Genomic DNA, 20,370 nt, shown 5'->3' on the forward strand with positions numbered 1-20,370 from the left:
CAATGGGCTAGCCTGATCAACCTGAAGCTATGGAAAGCGGCACCCTCACTTCAGGGATTTTGTTTCAAGCTAGGGAGAGTTAGTTTGGTTAGATCATGAGAGTTACTATGTTAATATGGGTTATGTTGTCCTTCATACTTGGTTAGAATGTTTCTAGGAAGTTCAAAGCTAGTGTATATAAGTTGGAATCATCCTTTGCTCTGGATCTTAGTGTGTGGCTGTATTTGGGAGTGTTCCAGTGTTAAGATTAAAGGATCCTTGGATTTTCCACCCAACACCCATCACCACTCTTCAGTGCTGACCTGTTGCAATTGTCACCTGTCCTCACAAGTGCTGGCTGCACAATATAACAAGTGGAGCCTGAACAGGGACCTGAACAAGGGTCCTGAGGGGCCTCCAGTGGCAGACCTGCAAGACAACTGTCACTTGACATAAATCCCAGTCAGGAAGTTCACTACCCCGAGAAGAATCCAAGTTTTATTTGACTTGGCTGCAAGGGTGGACCAAGAGACCTCTGGCATCAGGGAGTTGGTCTGGTCTGTCAGCCCCATAGGACTCTTAATAAAACGCTGTTGGGCAGTCACAGAGGGCTTCCAGTGTTGGACAAGGATCACGATCCGCCCTGCAGAGGAGTGCAGGTGAGCCTATAGGGGGAAATGCAGTTTTTGGTTTAGCCATGGGACTGGGTTTGTCCATGGCAGAGTGGGACGTATAAGTACAGTTTAAGAGACTTATAGTTAAACATGGGAGAGATTTTTCTAAATGGGAACTTAAGGGAATTATCAAGTGGATTTTCTGTAATATTTTACATTACGAGGGATGTTATTTTTACTGTGGGGCTTTAGGATTCTGTTGTGGATAATATTTATGACTTAAGTACTAAGAGGGATTCTGGGGCTCTGCATTTATTTCCTGTGTTTTGGATTATTTAGGAAGTTGTTAAATTAGAGGTTAAACTCAATCCCTCTAATAACTCCATCCGTACCCTACCCTCGGTTTCCGGGAATAAGACAAGGGGTGGTTGTGGCCTTGAGGCCTGAAGAGACAGCACCTCCAACGCCTCATGTCCTCTTCCATCCCTTGTCCAAAATGGCAATAGCCATGCTATTTTGGACCCTCTTCCCCACCAAAACCCTTCTTTTCCCGTCCCCAATCTTTCCCTCTACCCCTCCACCTTGGGCTCTGCTTCCACATCAGGTACTGCCCCTCCATCAGGTTCCACCCCCTTTATCATGGACCACACCTCCCCCAGCTCCACTCCCTCAGGTTCCATCTCCACATTGGGTACCACCCCTCCATTGGCTTCCACACCATTCATTGCAGACCACGCCTCCCTCAAGTCCACCCCTCTCACCTCGGGTTCCCCCATTTCTTCTCCAGACCACACCCCTTCTGCTTTGGGACACACCCTCTCTGGGGAAACTGGAACCACACCCATCATGGTTCCAGAAGCACCGCCCTCCAACATGGCAGCACCCATGTGGTCCACCCCAAGACCTGCACCAAAAGCTAACCACTGCAACCTCCCTACCCACAGTAAAAAAGTTTTTCGCGTGTTGGGTTATTCCTCTTTCTCCTCCTTGGAAGAAGACCTGAGCCCCTCTGGATCCAGTGACTCAAAAGACCCTTGGGAGAGGATCCAGAAGGCAGAGGAAAAGGAGGGGAATTGGGAGATGGTATCTAAATTCACAGTTGCACTGGTGCAATATGGAACGGGGGCTGCAAACCCTAGATGGGAGCCCTAGATGGTATGCTTATGGGGAGGTGAAGGAGTTGTGCAAGGTGGCTAAAGATGATGGGAGGGAGTCTCCATATTTCAGCAATCTGGTATGGGCAACCTTCTTCGTGCATGTCTTAACACACCATGACATGTGATATGTGCTGATTATCCTATTGTCCCCTATGGAGTACACCCTCTGGGAAGAGGGATGGAAAAGACAGTTGAACCAGTTGTTGACTGATTATACCAGGGACCCAGCAAGGGCGGTGTTAACCATCAATCACCTGGCAGGGGAAGGAGCATATCACCAGCCCAAGGACCAGGCCAATAACCTCCCTTGGCCAGTATTGGAGGACATTAAAAACGTGGCCAGAAAAGCACTTGTTCAAGTGCCTGATGGCAGTACACCGACTTCGGACTTCACAGGTATAAAACAAGGGCCTGATGAGCCCTAAGTGAAATTTGTGGACAGACTCAAACATGCCACTGACAGATTACCAACTTAAGTTCTAAGGATATTCTTTTAAAAAAGCTGGCAGCGTCCAATGCAGCCTTGGAATACAAAAAGGTGCTGTGCACTCTCCCATCTGAGCCAGAACCAACCTTGACTCAGATGACAGAGGGCTGCAATTGCCTGGGAACACTTGAGCACTCCACTGCCTTGCAGGCTCAAGCTATTGGCCAAGGAATTGTGGAGGCCATAGCTGTGATATAGGTCATTCCATAAGGACAGCTGTGTCGAGCCCAAGGACCGTGCTTTGAGTGCAGCAAAAATGGATACTTTATGAAGGACTGCCACCAGCAAGGAACAAGACTCACTCCTAAGACCTGTGGGTGCAGAGGACATTACACTAATCAGTTTTGTCTGAGACAGGGAAACCACAGCAGGCCACCAGTACAAAACTCCCAGTGGATGGCCCCATGTGATGATGCAAATGGCCCAACCGTCAATGCCCACCATCATTGAAGGGCAAGTGGCCTAGAGCTGCAGCGCACCATCTCAGGACTCCCAGCAACCCTGCCTCCAGGTGGCAGGTTGGAACTGGCGAAGTCAGTGACTTTGACCAATTGTTTTACACATACTATTTCTACAGGTCGACTGGGACCTGAAGATTGGGCCTGTGATCTGTTAATCCTGGGGAACTGTAGATCCAGGACTGAAGGGCTTTTCATGATTCCCTTGATCCTGTCAGTAACATCCCATCAGGAAATTATAAGTGCTAGCCATGTCTCCAGACCTTCCCTGCTTTATTCTCCAGGGACTAGTAATTGCCCAGTAATCTCACCAGACAAAACTACCAACAATACATCTGATCCTTCCATGTTGTGGATGGAAGTGATAAGCAGGAACAGACCACAAATAACATCCACCTTAAGGTCTGATGGGCACAAAGTCACCATTACAAGTCTGGTAGACACGGGAGACAATGTCATTGTTGTCGCACATTCCAAGTGACCTCCCAGCTGGACTCTTTTACCAACAACCAGTCTTATCGGGGATTGGAGGCACCAGCAGCAGCCTCAGGAGTGCAGACCTGATCCAATTTGAGGGATCTGAGGACTGAGTCACCACAACACAACTCTTTGTGATAAGAGGCCCCATAGTTTTATGGGGAAGGCACTTTTTATCCCAGTGGGGAATGCAGCTAGAAACACATTTTTAGTTGGGGCCATTGAGCAGGGCAACACCCTGAAACGAACTTAGAAGACAGACAAACCTGTCTGGGTGAAACAATGGTCCCTTCCACAAGAAAAGCTTATTGTGCTGGAGTGCCTAGTCCAAGAACAACTCCACAAGGGACACATAGTACCATCTACCAGCCCATGGAATACACACACCTTTGTTATCAAAAAGCATAATAATAATAAATGGTGACTCTTACAAGACCACAGAAAGATCACTGAAGTCCTATAAGAGATGAGCCCTCTAAAAACTGGTATTCCATCACCAACCATGAACCCTAAAGACTGGAAATTAATTGCCATTGACCTAAAACACTCTTTCTTGACATTCCACTCCACCCTGAGGATGCTCCTCAATTTGCTTTCTCTGTGCCCAGTATCCACAGGCAAACACCTCTTCAACGCTTCTGCAGGACAAGGCTGCCATAAGGGATGAAGAACAGCCCAACCATCTGCCACTGGTTTGTAGCAAAAGTCCTGGCTCCTGTCTGCAGAAACCACCATCACACCACTATATATCATTACATGGATGACATCCTTATTGCTGCAGAAAACAGTACCACCTTAGGTCAGGTGTTAAAGAGTATTACCATGGTGATTCAACAGGATGGCCTCATATCACTAAAGAAAAAATCCAACAAGTGGAACAATGGATGTACTTAGGACTCCAGATCCACACCAGGACTATACAACTACAATTGCTACAACTGAATGATAGTCCACGGACATTGCATGATCTCCAAAAATTACTTGGGACTACCAGTTGGGTCTGGCCACCGCTAGGATTCACGAATAAAGATCTGGATCCATTAATCACCCTACTGAAAGGAGATCCAGAACTAAATTCACCTAGATGACTGACCAAGGAGGCAAAAGAAACTCTCAAAAAAGTGTCCCAATGTGAGGTGCCTCTGCCCAGGGAGGCAAAGACTTAGTTTCAGCTAAGCATCATTAAAGTGAGAGGTGTGGCTTTAAAGCCCGGGAAGAGTAAATTCCATTCCTCTGCCTCAGGGGATGGGCCCTGAGAGCCCAGGAAAAGCTGCCTTGCTCCCAGACCCTCATGGGGTGGCAGCCCAGGGTGTTCTGATTGGTTTTGTGGCCCTGGGCTTTTTCCCTTGCTATGTTCCTTTAGACCCTGACCTTAAACTCCACCCTAGTTCTGTCCCACAAAACCCACCATCCTGCCTCTGTTCGGAGCTCTCCGTCTCTGGATTTAAGCTGAGTTTGTTTCCGTGTTGAATAAATGGTTTCCTGAGATTAACCAAGCAGAAGCCTGTCTCGTTGAGTCCCATGTCAGTCACCATTAACTGTAGCCTCCCTGGACATGATCCTGCAGCTGTGGAATACTACATTCCAAGCCATACAACATTGGCAGTTACATCACATCAACCCAACACTGCCACTTCTGTTCTACAAAGGAAACTGCTGACTGTTCTACGAAAGGAAACTCAACCCCACGCTTTAATTTTCCAATGGACACAGAACAACCTGACCCTTTGTTAATTTTGGAATGGGTTTTACTGCCACACCAACCAGGGAAAACCATCATCACACAACCAGATATGATAGCCCAACTTATCATGTAGGCTAAGTCTCATCTAATTACCCTTTTGGGAAAGTATTTTTCCATTATTTATTTACCCTTAACAACTCTATACCTAGACTGGCTGCTCCAACAACTGCAGCCCATGCAAATTGCCCTCGAGAATTATTCTGGCCAAATTTCAGCTCACTACCCTAAACAAAGATTATTACATTCTTCTTTTATCTTAATTCCCATACCACTGAAAAGTAACACACCCTTTGATGGGTTAGCCATTTTCAGAGATGGTTCAGGATGGTTCCATAAATCAGTAATAGTTTGGCAAGACCCATGAATGGGATGATGCATGAGTGGAATTCAGACATTGAAACAGTGGAGGGTTCTCCTCAAATAGTTGACTTAGCAGCTGTTGTTAGAGCTTTTTCTAAGTTTACTTGTCCTTTTAATTTAATAACTGATTCTGCTTACAGAATCAGTTGCAGGTATTGTAGAAAGAGCTGAAAATTCATTCCTTAAGAGTGTTGCTAATGACCAATTGTATAATTTGCTTACAAATTTGATTTCTATTCTCTTTTATAGACAACACCCCTATTCTGTAATGCATATACTTTCCCACACGTCCTTGACAGGATTTATAGCAGAAGGCAATAGGCAAGCAGACACCCTTGTCATGGCTGTCCAGGCTACACTGCCTAACATCTTTGAGCAAACCAGGCTCAGCCATTCCTTTTTTCATCAAAATGTTCCACCTTTGGTGTGTATGTTCAACATCACGAGAGAACAAGCAAGAGCTATTGTAACACCATGTCCCAGCTGCCAAAAATATTCCATACCATCTACCAGAGCAGGGATTAACCCCTGAGGACTCCAGAGCCTCCAACTTTGTCAGGCTAATGTAACACATCACATATCTTTTGGGCACTCCAAATATTTACACATCTCTATAGATACTTTATCAGGAGCAAGCTTTGTTTCAGCCCATATAGGTGAGGCAACCAGAGACATAACTGAACATCTTTTACAGGCTTTCTCCACTCTGGGCATCCCCCAAGAAATAAAAACATAATGTTCCAGCCTACACATTCCATAGAATGCACTAATTTTTTAAACAATGGGGAATCAAGCATTCCACGGGCATCCCTTATTCCCCTACAGGCCAACCAATTGTGGAGAGAGCCCATGGGTCTCTCAAAAGAATTTTAGAACAACAGAAAGTAGGAGTAGAGACCCTCTCCAGAGTAGAAAGGCTCAGTAAAGCAGTGTATGCATTTAACTTTTTGAACAACTCGTTTATGGAGCCCAAACTCCCTATAGTCAGACACTTTTCTAACACCACATAGGCCCAATTGAAAGACCCCCAGTCCTAATTAGAGACCCAGAAACCAAGCAAATTTTAGGACCACTCCCATTAATCACCTGGGGAAAAGGCTATACTTGCGTCTTGGCAGGTGCAGGGCCACGGTGGGTTCTGGTGAAGAACATCAAGCCCTACCTACAATCCCGAAATAATCTCTACAGGTCCTGCAGGGAGAGCCCTGTGGAGAAGAGATAGAAGTTGCATAGCTTATACCCAGACCAGACCAATCCCTGATATGACTTGTGAACATCTTCTGCTCCTCATGCTCAGCCTACTGATGCTCCTTGCTGGTGGCTGGATAGTCCCACAGCCAAAACAAAATGTTTGGGTCACCTTGGGAAAAGCTATACAAGAGGAGACCCTGTGCCTGTCTGTTGCCAGCCCTGGCAATCCCTTTTCCACTTGTTTAGTGGGGTCGCCTATGGATGTGTGGTTGATAACCAAGGATACCATCCATAATATGCAAGGTGACTGTCCCAATGGCAAATGGAAGCACAAGCTTGTAGATGCCTGGGACTACTGAACCTAGAAGCTCCCTAATTCACCACATGAACCCCAGGAGCTAGAACTCCTTGGCTCTGTAAAAATGGATTTTTGCATCAAACTTTATTATATGAAAAAGGTTCAGCTAAGGGGAAAGGAGAGTGGTAGACCTATAAATGTAAAGGATGAAAAAATTATTAGACGGGATGTCTACCCATAACACCTGCATAAGAAAATCAGAGCCAGTGGTATAATTACACCTCACCCGTTGTTTCTTGGTCCAGTAGTCACCTTTTACAATTACCTCAGGGGGTGTTTTTTATTTGCATGGACAGAGCATGGCCTGGCATACCATCCCACATCAAAGGTGTAGCCTGGGGAGGCTTACTCTGCTGACACCCAATATTACTATGATCCATGACAGAAAAGCCAGAACAAAACAATTTTCGCACCAATTTGAAATAGATTGCAACAACAATGTTAATTACTGGAGTAAAAGCAAGAGAATAGCAGCCTCCCTGTTAGTACCCTGGTGGCTGCAGCTAAAGCACTAGGGTAATTAGACCATCTTGGGTGTTTGCTGACTAGGAAAACCAGCACTACTTAAGTAGCCTTAAGTGGCTTGCTCACAGACGCAGATAGCATCAGACACAGCACCTTGCAAAATAGGGCAGCAATAGATTTTCTGCTACTGGCACCGGGTTATGGCTGTGAGGACTTTGAGGGCATGTGGTGCATGAATTTATCCAACCACAGCGAGTCAGTTCATTAGAGCATCCAGCTGCTGAAGAAAAAAGTTAAGAAGATGAAAGTAGAAGATGATAAGGACTGGTTTTCTGGACTCTTCAAAAGTTGGGGATTGAAGGGGTGGTTATTGTCATTAGTTAAAATGGGGTTGTTAGTTTTTGTTATCACTGTTGTTGTGTTGCTTTTGTTTCCATGTTTGTTGGGGAGTGTGTGTAGGTCTCTACAGGAGGTGTTTGTTGTTAAACAGAAAAGGGTAGATGTGGAGGCCTGGTGGCCTGGTCTGGCCAGTGAGCCAGCCACAGCCAAAATCAACCCTAGGCCATAGAAAACAACACCCTGAGTTCAGGGATATTGTTTCAAGTTAGGGAGAGTAAAGTTAATTAGTGTTGGATCATGGGAGTTACTTTGTTAATATGGGTTGTGTGGTCCTTTATAATTGGTTAGAATGTTTCTAGAAAGCTTAAAGCTAGTATCAACTGGAATCATCCTTTGTTTGGGGTCTTAGTGTGTGGCTGCATTTGGGAGGGCTCTGGTGTTAAGAATAAAGAACCCTCGAATTTTCCTCCTAAGACCCGTCACCTGTTCTTTTCTTCCTCACCGACCTGTCACAATTGTCACCTGTCCTCATGGGCGTGGGCTGCACAATGTGACAATACATATCAGAAGCATCTTTTATGAAGAGCTATTAACAGAAATCCAGCCCCTAGTCCCCAGAAGCACCACGGTAAGGTATCCTTCCTCATAAAGCTGCTGTTCCAGGTGTTACAAATACTGCTCACTCACATCCCTGGGGAGATGATGCTTGGTGAGACTGTGGAGGTGGAATGAAGCATTTGGCATTGCCCTCAATTGGGGCAAGGGAAGGAGTGTGTAAGAACCTGCTTTGGTGAACTAAGTGATCTGAGTTTCTTCCTGAGGGATTTGTCCATGTTATAGAGGGAGCTCCTCTTTAGCAAACTCCTCCAGTCCCATGGAATTTTCTGTTAGTCAACATGGACAGAAGGATTTCTTTTCTGCCATTGCCTGGTTGGTCCAGACAGTGAATGGGTTAAAGTGTTTTTAGTACACTCTGTAGTCAATCCAGGTAGACAGGTGAAGGAAGAAGAGTAAAATCCAGGCAGGGTCAGTTGATGCTTTGGCACTAACAATTGTAGAAATACACAAAATAACCATCTAAATCTGCATACCACAGAAATATTTGAAAGGTAGATCTACTCTTTTTCATCTGAGTATCACACGATAATGCAAGTATTTAAGAGCTACTGGTAATGTCCACTTAGAGATAGTCCATGACAAACAACAGAGAATGGCAGCCATTGGCATTATGAGTTTCACTGAGTTAATCAGATTCCTCACAATGAGGAAACCGACAGTGCATCCACAAAGAGGAACATCTCTGTCCTGCAGGCAACTTTAAGGAGGATTTGGTTATGTGTTTCAATGAGAGATTTAAAATTGCACTCATCAGTTTTCAGAAATATCATTAATTTAGATTGTCACAGCTCAGTAGCCCTGGCATTTAAAGTAGAAAAGGGTAAGACTCATCAGCAAGAAACTCCTTACTAATCTATCAGAGAACAGAAAAAGACAATTTATAGTGAAAAAATTCTTTCTTCTGTCCTAGCTCTTAGATGCCAAGAAAAAGACACACTGGTATGGCTGCTATTAACCCTGGCAGGCTGACAGAAAGAAGTCCGATTATCTGCTGTTGACTTTTTATGCTGGTGAAATCAGGGGAGGATAGGGTTAGGCAAAAGGGAAAGAATAGCTCAAAGGAGAAAAACTCAAGCTGACTTTAATTCAGGTTGCTCTGGTCAGCTGTAGCCCAGCTGCTGCACTGGAACTCTTCTGAAGGGTGAAAGGCAGGTTCAGGAGCAAATCTCTTCAAGCAGGCCGTTGTACAGATTTTTTTTTTCTTGCATCTGTGTCCTCAACCCTAGGCTAAAAGATGAATCCAGCCTTGCAGATGTTGGTGTCTCTGGCAGCGAAGCAGCTGTACATCTCTCCAGCCCTCTGCAAAGAACGTCTGCCCCCTGCACTTGTTACCAGCCCTGTCTCAGGCAGATAGACCCATCCTTGGCCTTGGTGCACTTCAATCTTAGAAACCTTCTCACAGTATTATTTCTAGACATGTGAGTCTGGTGAACATCACTAGCACAACCCAATTCCAGGCTCTGCTATTTGAACCATGCTTATCATATGATAAGGCTGAAATTATAGTTGTATTAGAAACTTTGTACGTCAGATTGAGAATTATTTTATTCTTACTTTCCTTTGTCTCTAAAGGGAGGTTACAAGACAGAGATTTTTCTTCCCTGGATGGGAGGCAGGACAGAAGAGAGGTGAGATGAATGAGAAAAGAAATATATAAATCCTTAATGCAAGTGGCTTGAGAATTCAACAGGTAAAGAACAACCTTACAATATGATGTGTGAGATCACCCATACCCAAACCTCTGGAACATGTTAAAAGTACATATGAAGAGAAGAAAGGCTCTTCTCCACAACTGGGGCAATGCCATTGCATCTCTGCCTAAGGGGTAGAGAAATACTGGGCACTGAGTGAAAGCTAACAGAGCTACCTCCTGAGTTTACAGTAGGCCATAGTCAGCTACTGCCTGGAAACAGGCAGCTTTTCAATAATGTAAGGAAAACATAGGCAGAAGGCAAGTTGGCCCTTCCAATGCAGACTGTAGAGAGCAGCCTAGCGGGTGTAGGAGCAGGAACTGGTACTTCCACAGCCCTGCTGCACCAGCCCCATGGACAAACAAGGGCTGCCTTATGGTTTTCTCAGAAGAGACAGTCTAATACTTGGTAAAAGAACTAAATGTACTCATAGGGAGGATGCCTGGGAGCAGAATGCAAATTTCCAACGCTGGTGAGATCTTTGAGCATGAAGCTGCAGGAGAACCCTGGGCAGCAGTGTGGCTCCTGCTCACCGACTGCATGGGCACTGCCAAAAATGACCCCTAATCATGCTGCTGGGTGGGATTGCAGAGGAAGGGATACGTATGATTAGGAGAGCACCTTCTGTGTCTAGCACTCACATTTCCATGCTTCTGGAGCTGGTGTGCTGTCATGTACTATTTGAAATGGGAATGCACAAAAGGGACTTAGTGGTGAAGTAGCCTTAGGTACCCTTCACACATCTGGGAGCCCCAGAGACCATGAGAAAACACAGCTGTGCCTAAAGAAGACACTCCTAGATTTAGATTAAATATTAGGAAGAAGTTCTTCTCTATGAGAGTTCTGAGGCACTGGAACAGGATGCCCAGAAAAACTATGGGTTTTCTATCCACAGTCCTGTTCACAGCCAGGTTGGTTGGAACTTTGAGCAACCTGGTTCGGTGAAAAGTGTCGCTGACCATGGCAGTGGATTTGGAACTAAATGATCTTTAGAGTCCCTTCTAACACAAACCATTTGGTGTTTTTATCACATTCTTTGATTCCAGTTTGAAGAGGTTGGGATTTTTTTGTGTTCTCAAAGCCTCTGATATTTTTTCCAATTGTTACCATTTTTAGGATTGAAGAACAAGTTATAGCATCTCTGCTCAGGTGCCTAGCAGTCCCTCTCAGGCTTTGTTTGTGCTGCTCACTGGTTTGCACTCTGTCATGACCCCCTGAATGTGTAGCCTTGCAGGCAGACTTGACTGCCCAGACTGAGTCAACACAATCTGTGAGAATGATTTCATGCTGGCACAGTCTTAACCAGTAAAGATGTCTAAAATTCATATAAACCTTTACAGAGCTGCCAGTTAGAAAAAAAAATGTAAAATATCTAAAGGGTAAGTGAAATAAAGAAGTATGTAATTTTTCTGTGTCACCTTCCTGTTTAGCAACAATTGTATCAATTAAAGTTGTATCAATTACTCAGGAAATACTTTATGGAAAATTATTATGATTTTTTCATAGACAGGAAAATACATGGGAAAAATCAAAGGTTAAACTAAACAGTTTATTTATATGTAACAATTGATTCAAAAAGCTTATGTAATTTTACAGTTAGTAGCTTAATAGCCTTTACCAGTGAAGAAGCCAGGGGTGAAGGGAACTACTGGGAGCCACAATGGGAACCGACACCAGAGACAGTAACAAAATTAAAAAAACCCTGACTTGCAGTTCAGCAGACAGATTATCTGAATATCTGTGTTTTGGTTTTAAGCTTCCTAAGTTTGATTTCTAAAATAGCTCAAAGTTTTCCAAAAGTATCAAAACTGAAAAACAAAGCTTCTACCAGTGTTTCCCCAATCCCACCTCTGACTAACAAATACCACAGCAATGGCTTTTCTGAAAGAGTTAAAAGCATTTTTCCTGGCCATGGTAGAAACTGAGCTGCTCTGCTAACACTGGCAGTCCTAGGGTTTGGCTTCCTGCATGATGACTGACAGTGGCCAAGTTCTTCACCAGTAGCTTGGGAGTTTCTGCAATAATTTTATTATCTTCTGGCTCCCAAAAGCAGACTAAAACATTTCCTGAGAAGGCAGAAATTCTAAGGTCTATAATATAACCAAAGTAGAAAAATTCAGAAGGTACTGTATTTTTTTGTGCTACCATGAACCACATGTAACCCAAACTGAGACAAGCTTTGGTTCTGCCACTCAGCCTCAGAGTTTATACTAAAATAATGCCTACCAGGCACCTCTCAAACCTGCCACAGAAGTTCCATAGACCTTCCATTGAGAAGAGATTCAGTAGGAGAATTTCTTTTTGTGCACATAAGTCACTTAACAGTATTTTCTGTTGCTTCTTTTCCAAGTTCCTTCTCTGTTCCCTGTCCACATAAAAATTTTCTCTGTGTCCTCTCATGAGACCTAATCTCCTATAAGAAGACTGTTCTTCCTCTCAAAATGACAGCTTCTGAGGGGAGTGCATCTACCACTTCCCAGTCAAGACACTCAAGGACCAACTTTTGTTTCTGGAAGAGTTCTTTTTTATCCTGTTCTGGAAAGCAAAAAAGAACAGGTGTTTCTACCCATTTCAGAGTAAGGAGACGTTATTGAAGTAAGACAAAGGTTCTTGGTGGAAAAGAAATACACCCGGTTAGATTATTTTCATGGTAAGGTTGTGTAATGGCCTCAATCAGAGATTGTGGCAGTGTTCACACATGTAATTAAAAGGTTTTACAGCTGTATGGTCTTGTAATTGGTCTTGTACAGTTGGATGTTTGTGTCTGCACTGAATCCCAGTGAAGTAAGGTAAATGCATGTGCCCATACAGCTCCAGCAACTACATCAGAATTAAACTCAGAATTACTTAAAAATTATATTTGAAAGAAATTATATTTGAAATAAAGGCACATAGAGGATCTTGGAAATAAATACCACAGCATCAGGAGAATAATACTTTCTGATTGTATTCAGATCTGAGCATTATGGTCTAAACCGAGTAAAAATCCTCTGATAGCCCTGCTTATTAGCTAACCAAATATTTTTACAATTATATTGGGGGGAAAGGGATTTATTTGACTAGGCTATTGAAATATAGAGGATATTTATGAATTTAATAGTCTCTTTAATAATATCAGTATCAAAAAAGGCAAGGAAACCACAAGCAAGAATCAATAGGATTGTCAGACATTGACTTAGAAACAAAAGGAAATCCACTGAAGAAATAGCTAACGTCTGCTAATTTGTCTTTAATCACGCTGCTGCGATACCTTTTTCTTTTGGCTTTAAACATGTCTTGCAGTCGTGTTTAAATGGGGCTTTGACAATGAAAAACCTGTGGTGATTAAAAAAAAAAACACCCTCATGCAGAAAACTGCTGCAGTAAAAGACCACATTTTCTGTCACTTCCAGAAAGTTATATCAGTCCTTTTGTGAAAATATCTCAGCACCTGAAAGTTTTCAGTCCATTTTCCCCCATATTATCTTCAAGAGTCAGGAAAGCACTGTCATTTCCATTTCACAGCTAAAGACAGAGAACAGGAAAGAGGACTTCTGTCCAGATGGTCTCTCCCTCACATGAAATGAGAGAGCAAAGGCAGATTAACAGATCTGAGAATTAAAAACATATCTGCTTAGGGTGAAGACCAGATGCAGTCAGAAAATGAAGATATCTAAAAAACTTTCTTTGAAAATAAAATCAGAAATTCAGGTGAGGAATTCAAAGATGTGACATAAAACATCATATACCAGCCTAACCCTGGAAACACCAGTGAAACAGAACAACCACCTTCAGGAATACAAAAGGTATATTAGAGTGTCTATTGCATTGAGAGGGAAACTCAGAGCAGAGAACAACCACTTCTCTGTATCTGTTCCCTGTATCTACCTACAAGCCAGTTAGAAGAGCCAGCCCTGGGAAGCAGCATATGTGTGGGATCATGTTGCACTATATTAGGAACAGCAAATGTATGACACAGACTCTCTGGCTGGGCTGCACAAGAGAGCACGTTTTATTATTCCTGATGTTCTTTTATAGACAGGTCTGAGAAGGTCTGGAAAGGTAAAACTCTCATTGGTCATTAAACCAATACATCACCATGACTGGTCAATTGGGAACACCACCCCTTCACCTTTTCTTGCAAGAAAACAACAAGGCAACAAACAACACCTGCAAAGGTTATTTTCCTTCTCTAAGGACTATTTGATTTCTCCTTATGATTTCCCAGGCCACACTTCTCAGGCCAGTGTGAGAAAGTTATGTGACTTGGTTTCACACAGGCTCAAGCTAATGACTGAAGCCTAAAATCTCTTATTTGACCATTGTCAGTTCCCACAGGATCACATTTTACAAAGGTACAAAATCTAGATGTCCCATGTTTTGCCAGCTCCTAGACTGGTGAGAAGAGTCTCACTCATCCAAATCAATACCTCTTGTGCAGCTCTTTACTGCAGGATGAGGAAGAAATTCAGACAGGCCTTGTGTCCAGCATTTCATACCAAGTACCAAATGCAAATAAGGAGCTACTTAACTTTCCTCCGATGTGGAAAATACCTAAATACCTGTTGTCTTCTTCCTTTCAGGAACTTGTCCAGGATTCTAAAGAGGTTTTGTAAAAGAGAATAGACTGGAAGTTCAATTGTGCAAGCCATAAACCACGTCACTTCAAGACCTGCCTCTTCCTACATATATCAAGAAGCCCCAAATATCAGACACATAGTAGATTTCAGTTGAAGTATTTCTGGCCAGGTAGGAATTTACCTAGTTCACATCAAGGTAAATGGAAATATGTGCCTGAATATACCAGGTCATTGGAAAAATTTTCTCTGATTCTTACCTAGTTTTAGACTGTATGTTCATGATTATGGTTGGAAAAATACCAAGTGAACAAATTATTCTAACCTGGAGTCCTTGACCCGATATAGAGACATGAAGATCTCATACCTATTTTTTCATAAGTGATCTATTTCTTTTCCTCTCCTTCCTCCCCACTCCTCCCTCTAGCATTTTGAAATTGTTATAAGTACATATTATATTATTGGCTTTTCTCAAATATTAAAATTAATGCTATATGTATAATGTTAGAAAACTTGGTTTTATTAATACAGTTTCTATTATTTCTGCTATTAACAAACTTAGAAATAATAGTGTAATACATATATATATATATTTCTTAGGCTATAGCATGGAATTAAAATAAAGACTGCTTTTGTTCATATAACCCAGAGAATGAAAAGATTATCAGAAACCCCTCCCTGCATTCTTAGATTATCTTATCCAGATGAAGGTGGCAGTAACCTGAGCTCCAGGGGAGGAATTTATTGAACTTCTGTTATCAGGGAGTGTGAGACTGAACAGAGCCAAAAGAAGATTGATCTGCTGGGGGGTGGGGGGGCAGGGGAGTGTGTGTTTGAAATTAAGCAAAGGAACATCTAAACTTAAGAAGAATGTTTGAATTGTATATAGGGATCTATGAATATGCAACAGGCTAATGCTTTAAAGGAAGAAGCCTTTGTTAGTAAGGCGTGCTCGTAGCTGAATGCCAAGGCACCCGGCTGTATTTGTTCATTAATTTAACTATTTGCTTTATTTCTGTCTCCTAATTGTCTTCTTATTAAACTTGTTTATTTATACCAAAACGGTGAACCTCGTTTTCCACATAAATATACCTGCTTGCTTCATAGTCTGGGCTAGCTGGGAAACTTTTAAAACAATAAGAAAGAGAAACCTGAAAGTGCCTTGAGTGAATGATTTTTTTTTCCTGAAACAGAAGTGTATTTCTAAGTGGGATTTGAGATCAATATTGTATTTATTTATTCAGTTCTGTCTTTGGTTGGGTGTAATGTTATAGTCCTTGGCACTTAGACCATTTGTTAAGAAGGCTGTTGAAGATGTTACACTGGGATTTGTTATGCACTTATGCAGATTTATTTTCTGTTAGATAATCTGGTGGATATTTCATGTACTGCATGCTGGAAAATAATATAAAAGGACACCATGCCTGTAAAATTACACAGAGTCTTTATAGTAGAATAATTTACAGAGAGATTGCAGCTGCCGTTGACAATCTCACCCTGCATATCCTCACTGACTTCCTGACACCTCTTCAGAACTGTCCTCCCAGCTCTTTCTTCCACATTTCATGCATTGACCACTCATCCCTTCCTCTATGCACTATTCATTGGCTGCCTGGGGACAAGGGAAAGAACTGCTTATATCACTGTCTGAGATCGTGAGTGGTATGGACTAGTAACCAATAGTAAATAGAAAACAGTGGCAGTAATTTAGGGTAAAGTGCCAGTAATTAAAGGTAAAGTTATAGCTCTTGCTCATTCCAGCATGAATTGAAAGATGCACAGAAACACCACAAGCCTATGGCAATGGAAAAAACACAGATGAAGCAGCAACACTTCTTTTAGTTGGACTTACGCCTTCCCCTACTCCCTCTGGTCCCTCTTCGCTCCTTTCCAAGGGCATGTGGCAGCTGAACTGAAGGCAACACAGCTGTGTCTGCCAACTGTCAGCTGAGGAAGCCCATAAGCCTAACATCAGCTGTCAGGATGATGGAAAAAGGTAAAAGGGTTATAGCCCGTCAGTGAAAAGGTCACCTTGCTCTGCTTAAACACGTGAACTTTAGGAGATCCTGAAGGTCCACCATCTCCTCCTTGTCACCTCAACACCAATCATGACCAATTTTCAGCGGTGTTAATAGCAGGGGCCCCAATAGGGTCAGCACCACAGCTGAGAGCAAGGAGAAGGTCTAACACCTGCTAGAAGGACATTCAGGGCAAAAAGAGGGAATGAGTTACTGTACAGGATTAATGTGGATCTCTAGAACACAAGTGGAAATAGCAATACAGTCAGTTCTTTGGTTTTCCCCTGTGCTGGGGGGTTGGGTGTTGAGGGTTAGGTGTCCTTTTTGTTGTTCTGGCCTGCCCATGGAATTTTTACCCATTAGCTGCAGAGACAACCTAACTGTGGGTATTTAGTGGGTGCTCGACCAAGGACAAAGAGTGGCCGGGCCCAGGGTGGGGAAGGGGCAGGAAAGGAGGGTGAGGGCAGTTTTTGGCTGGGTTTTCTTCGGCTTCGGGAAAAGACATTTTCGTTTGCTGGGTCGCGGAGCTGCTGCGGTGGGGAGAAGGGAATTTCGCCATCACCCAGATGGAGCTGCTGCTTCTTCTCCTCCCCTCTTTGTTGGTGGCCTCTCACCCCCTGTCCTGCCAGGACATGTGGCAGTGCCAGGCACCGCCGCGGAGCTGCTGATACACCTCATCCACCAGCCCAGGATCTCAGCTTGTCCCTGCTGTTCCAGCCGACTGTTCCTCGGAGCCCTGCAGGAGCACCGGGACTGACCGCCCGAGGGAGTTTGTGAAAACAAAGCCTCTCCTCCATCCCGTCTCAGCCGAGAAGGCTGTCCCGCGGTCCCTGGTTCTGTGTTCTTGTTATTGCTGTAGTTACTGTTGTTTGCCTGGTTATACTAGTAAAGAACTGTTATTCCTATCCCCAGATCTCTGCCTAAAGGCCCCTTGATTTCAAAATTATAATAATTCGGAGGGAGGGGGTCTACATTCTTTCATCCCAAGGGAGGCTCCTGCTCTCCCTAGCAGACACCTGTCTTCTAGAACCAAGACATTGGATTTCGTTATTTTGCATTTCTGGAATTTATTCACAGAAGTTGCTGCAAAATTAACTATTGGGTATTTATGGGTACTTAAGAAAAACAAAAGAGTGGCCAAACTCAAGGAAAATGGGAGAGAATACCTGGAGATTTGGGCAGGCAAAAAAGCAGGGGCTGGGGAGCTGCTAGGGCTCTTGGTCTGGGTTTCGAAGGACTGGCAAGCTGTTGCTTGCTGGGGAGATAATTCACTGTCACCGCCAGAATCCAGTCCTGTACAGCCCCATCCTTTTTGTGTGTGAGCTTTTGCTTGTTAGAGCAGCTGTTGGATTGAGACCTTATTAACACTGTCTCACTAAATGAGGGACCTATCCCCACCTGCTCAGGTGCCCAGGATCTTGGGCTCACCCCTCTGTGCCCTGCTTGGAGCCGGTCTGCCAGTGTCCTGGTCTGCCACTGTCCTGGTCTGCCACTGTCCTGTTCCCACTGCTTCATTGGCACTGCTTCAAGCTTTTTCTGCACTGTAGCCCCGCACCTCCTGCCTGCCGAGACCTCCCGCTGTCCCAACCACAGCTCAGGAGCTTCTGACACATCTTGTCATACACCCTGGGATTTTTGCTCATTCCTGCCGGCCCAGCTTGCTGTTTCCGTAAGTCCTGCTGGAACACCGGGATCGACTGCCCCAGGGGGGTTTGTGCAGCAAAGCCTCTCTCCCATCCTTTCTCCTCCCCGTGCCCGCGCCCCAGCGGCCCCTGCAAGCGCAGGGGAATCACCGCACCTGCCCGGTCCCCTGGGAGCACCAGTGCCCCTGCTGGCTGTGCCCGGAACTGCACGGAGGGGAAAGTGCCTGCAGCTGAGAGAAGGTGATCACTGGGTTCCTGCTTCTGTTAATGCTATGGTTGTTGTTTGTTTGCTTTAGTACACATACTAGTAAAGAACTGTTATTCCTATCCCCATATCTTCGCTTGAGAGCCCTTTAATTTCAAAATTATAACAATTCAGAGGGAGGGAATTTACATTTTTCATTACAAGGGAGAGTCCTGCCTTCCTTAGCAGACACCTGTCTTTCAAATCAAAACACTCTACCTGACAAAGGAAGAGTAAGGGTATAGGTGAGAGGCTCCCCTTATGGGGTTCTGGCAGCATATTCTTGTTTTGCCATCTTTGAATGACCACAAAGGGCAGAAGGAAGAGGGATCCCACCTCTGTGAGCAACTGCTCTGCAGGGGAATTCTCCCAGAAACCTGCTCTGAGTCTTTCTTGTATGCCTGGGACTTTCTTCCATTCATTTGGCAGCCCAAAGGACAGCAAAAATGTCGAATTGATTTAGAATTGTCTTCCACTCTGTGATTGCTACTAAGATATTATTGTAGGTTTTTGAACAAGCCTTAATTAGCTTCAAAAGGCATTCAATTTCTTCTCTTACAGGATTTCAGCACAGCACAGTCTTAAGCCAGATTCAAATGATCAAGCAGTGCCAACAGGAGTAGTCTTTGCATCATGGCACAGCACTCAGGGAGGGCTTCTCAGCAGGGCCCAGGCTGGCAAACAGGTCCTCTACCAATATCAAACCTCTTGGAGACCAGCAAATTTTATACTTCAGTGATGCCCTGATAGTAGGCTTTCAAATAACAGTGGGATATTGGACTATGCTTTTAAAATTGAAACTAAAATCTGACCCTTCTAGATATAAACACAGCCTGGGTTTCTCAGTGATGTCTAGTTTTTCTCACAGAGGATGGAGAGGAAAGAGTGTGAATGGAGAAGGGGTATGTGCCTGGTGCAGCCTATGAATTACCACTGAGGAATTGCAGTGCATCCAAGAAACACACCGGTGCTGGAAAGATCCCACTGCTGTGCCTAGATACCACATCCCTTCCAGGTCCTTCTTTATGAACAAATGTCAAGCTGCCCTCAGCAAGAGGGTCTGCACTCATTTGAAAAGCCTCATTTGAAAGTGGTCCTGAGAACCCACAGCTGCAGAGAGCAGGCCACGTGAAGGCAAACTAGGCTGTTCAAGCAGTTAGAGAAGGCAGCAGTGTCTGCAAGGAAAATCTGCAATGACTGTGAAGGAGAAGCTGATGGTGATCCCTTAGGTCAGTCCTATCCCTAGGCTATTTGCCTCTATGGGTACAACCTGACTAAATCTGGCATATTGCAGAGCATCAGGAAAAACATCCTGTCTTCTCAATTCATATCTCTCCTCATAACCATCTGATCACTGCGGCATGCAAGCCCTGTTGCTAAAGGGTTATGTCTTGTTTTTCATGCACATCCCACCTTCTCCTCAAGTCTTATAGAGCTGCCAATGTTGCTCCATTACAGCAAGCATCATCCTAGCCAGTGCAGACCTACTGCTGCTCCCCACAGGAACAGTGTTTGGCATGATCTGCCCCTGCACTGATTTCATCAAAGTGCAAATTTCTTTCCACTTTTACTCAGTAATTCTTCAGACTTTCTCCCCCTCTCCACTCTGTGACTCTCTTCTTTTTCTTGGCACACAATAGATAAAGAAAAAGCTTTATTTATCTAAAAAAAACATTGCAAGGTATGTTAAACACAATAGATGTGCTGGGAATCTATAGATCAATACCAACGGGCATCCTTACATGCACTGCATGGCTAAGCACCTCTGACAACAGGCTGGACTGGGAATACATTGCAGAGACAATAAAGGATCGTTGCACCCCCCAAACTAACTAAATAAAGGAGACAGACTTCTGGGTATGTCCATTATTCTTATAATCCTAAATTAACAAAAACTCAGGGCTGTGGTGGGGATAAGACACTCTCCCAATGCCCCCTCCTACCTCTCAGTTACAGTTTTGGGTTAGTGCA

At 44.0% G+C, this 20,370-nt stretch overlaps 1 pseudogene; it reads left to right on the plus strand.

The window, feature by feature from the left end:
* The first annotated feature begins 1,902 nt into the window (after positions 1 to 1,902).
* Positions 1,903 to 7,858, plus strand: LOC148184614 (uncharacterized; annotated as a pseudogene).
* The last annotated feature ends 12,512 nt before the right edge of the window (positions 7,859 to 20,370 follow it).

This window comes from Pseudopodoces humilis, chromosome 3, assembly GCF_049639895.1.
Source record: "Pseudopodoces humilis isolate 2021_Gansu_Grassland_sample_001 chromosome 3, ASM4963989v1, whole genome shotgun sequence".
Lineage (NCBI taxonomy): Eukaryota > Metazoa > Chordata > Aves > Passeriformes > Paridae > Pseudopodoces > Pseudopodoces humilis.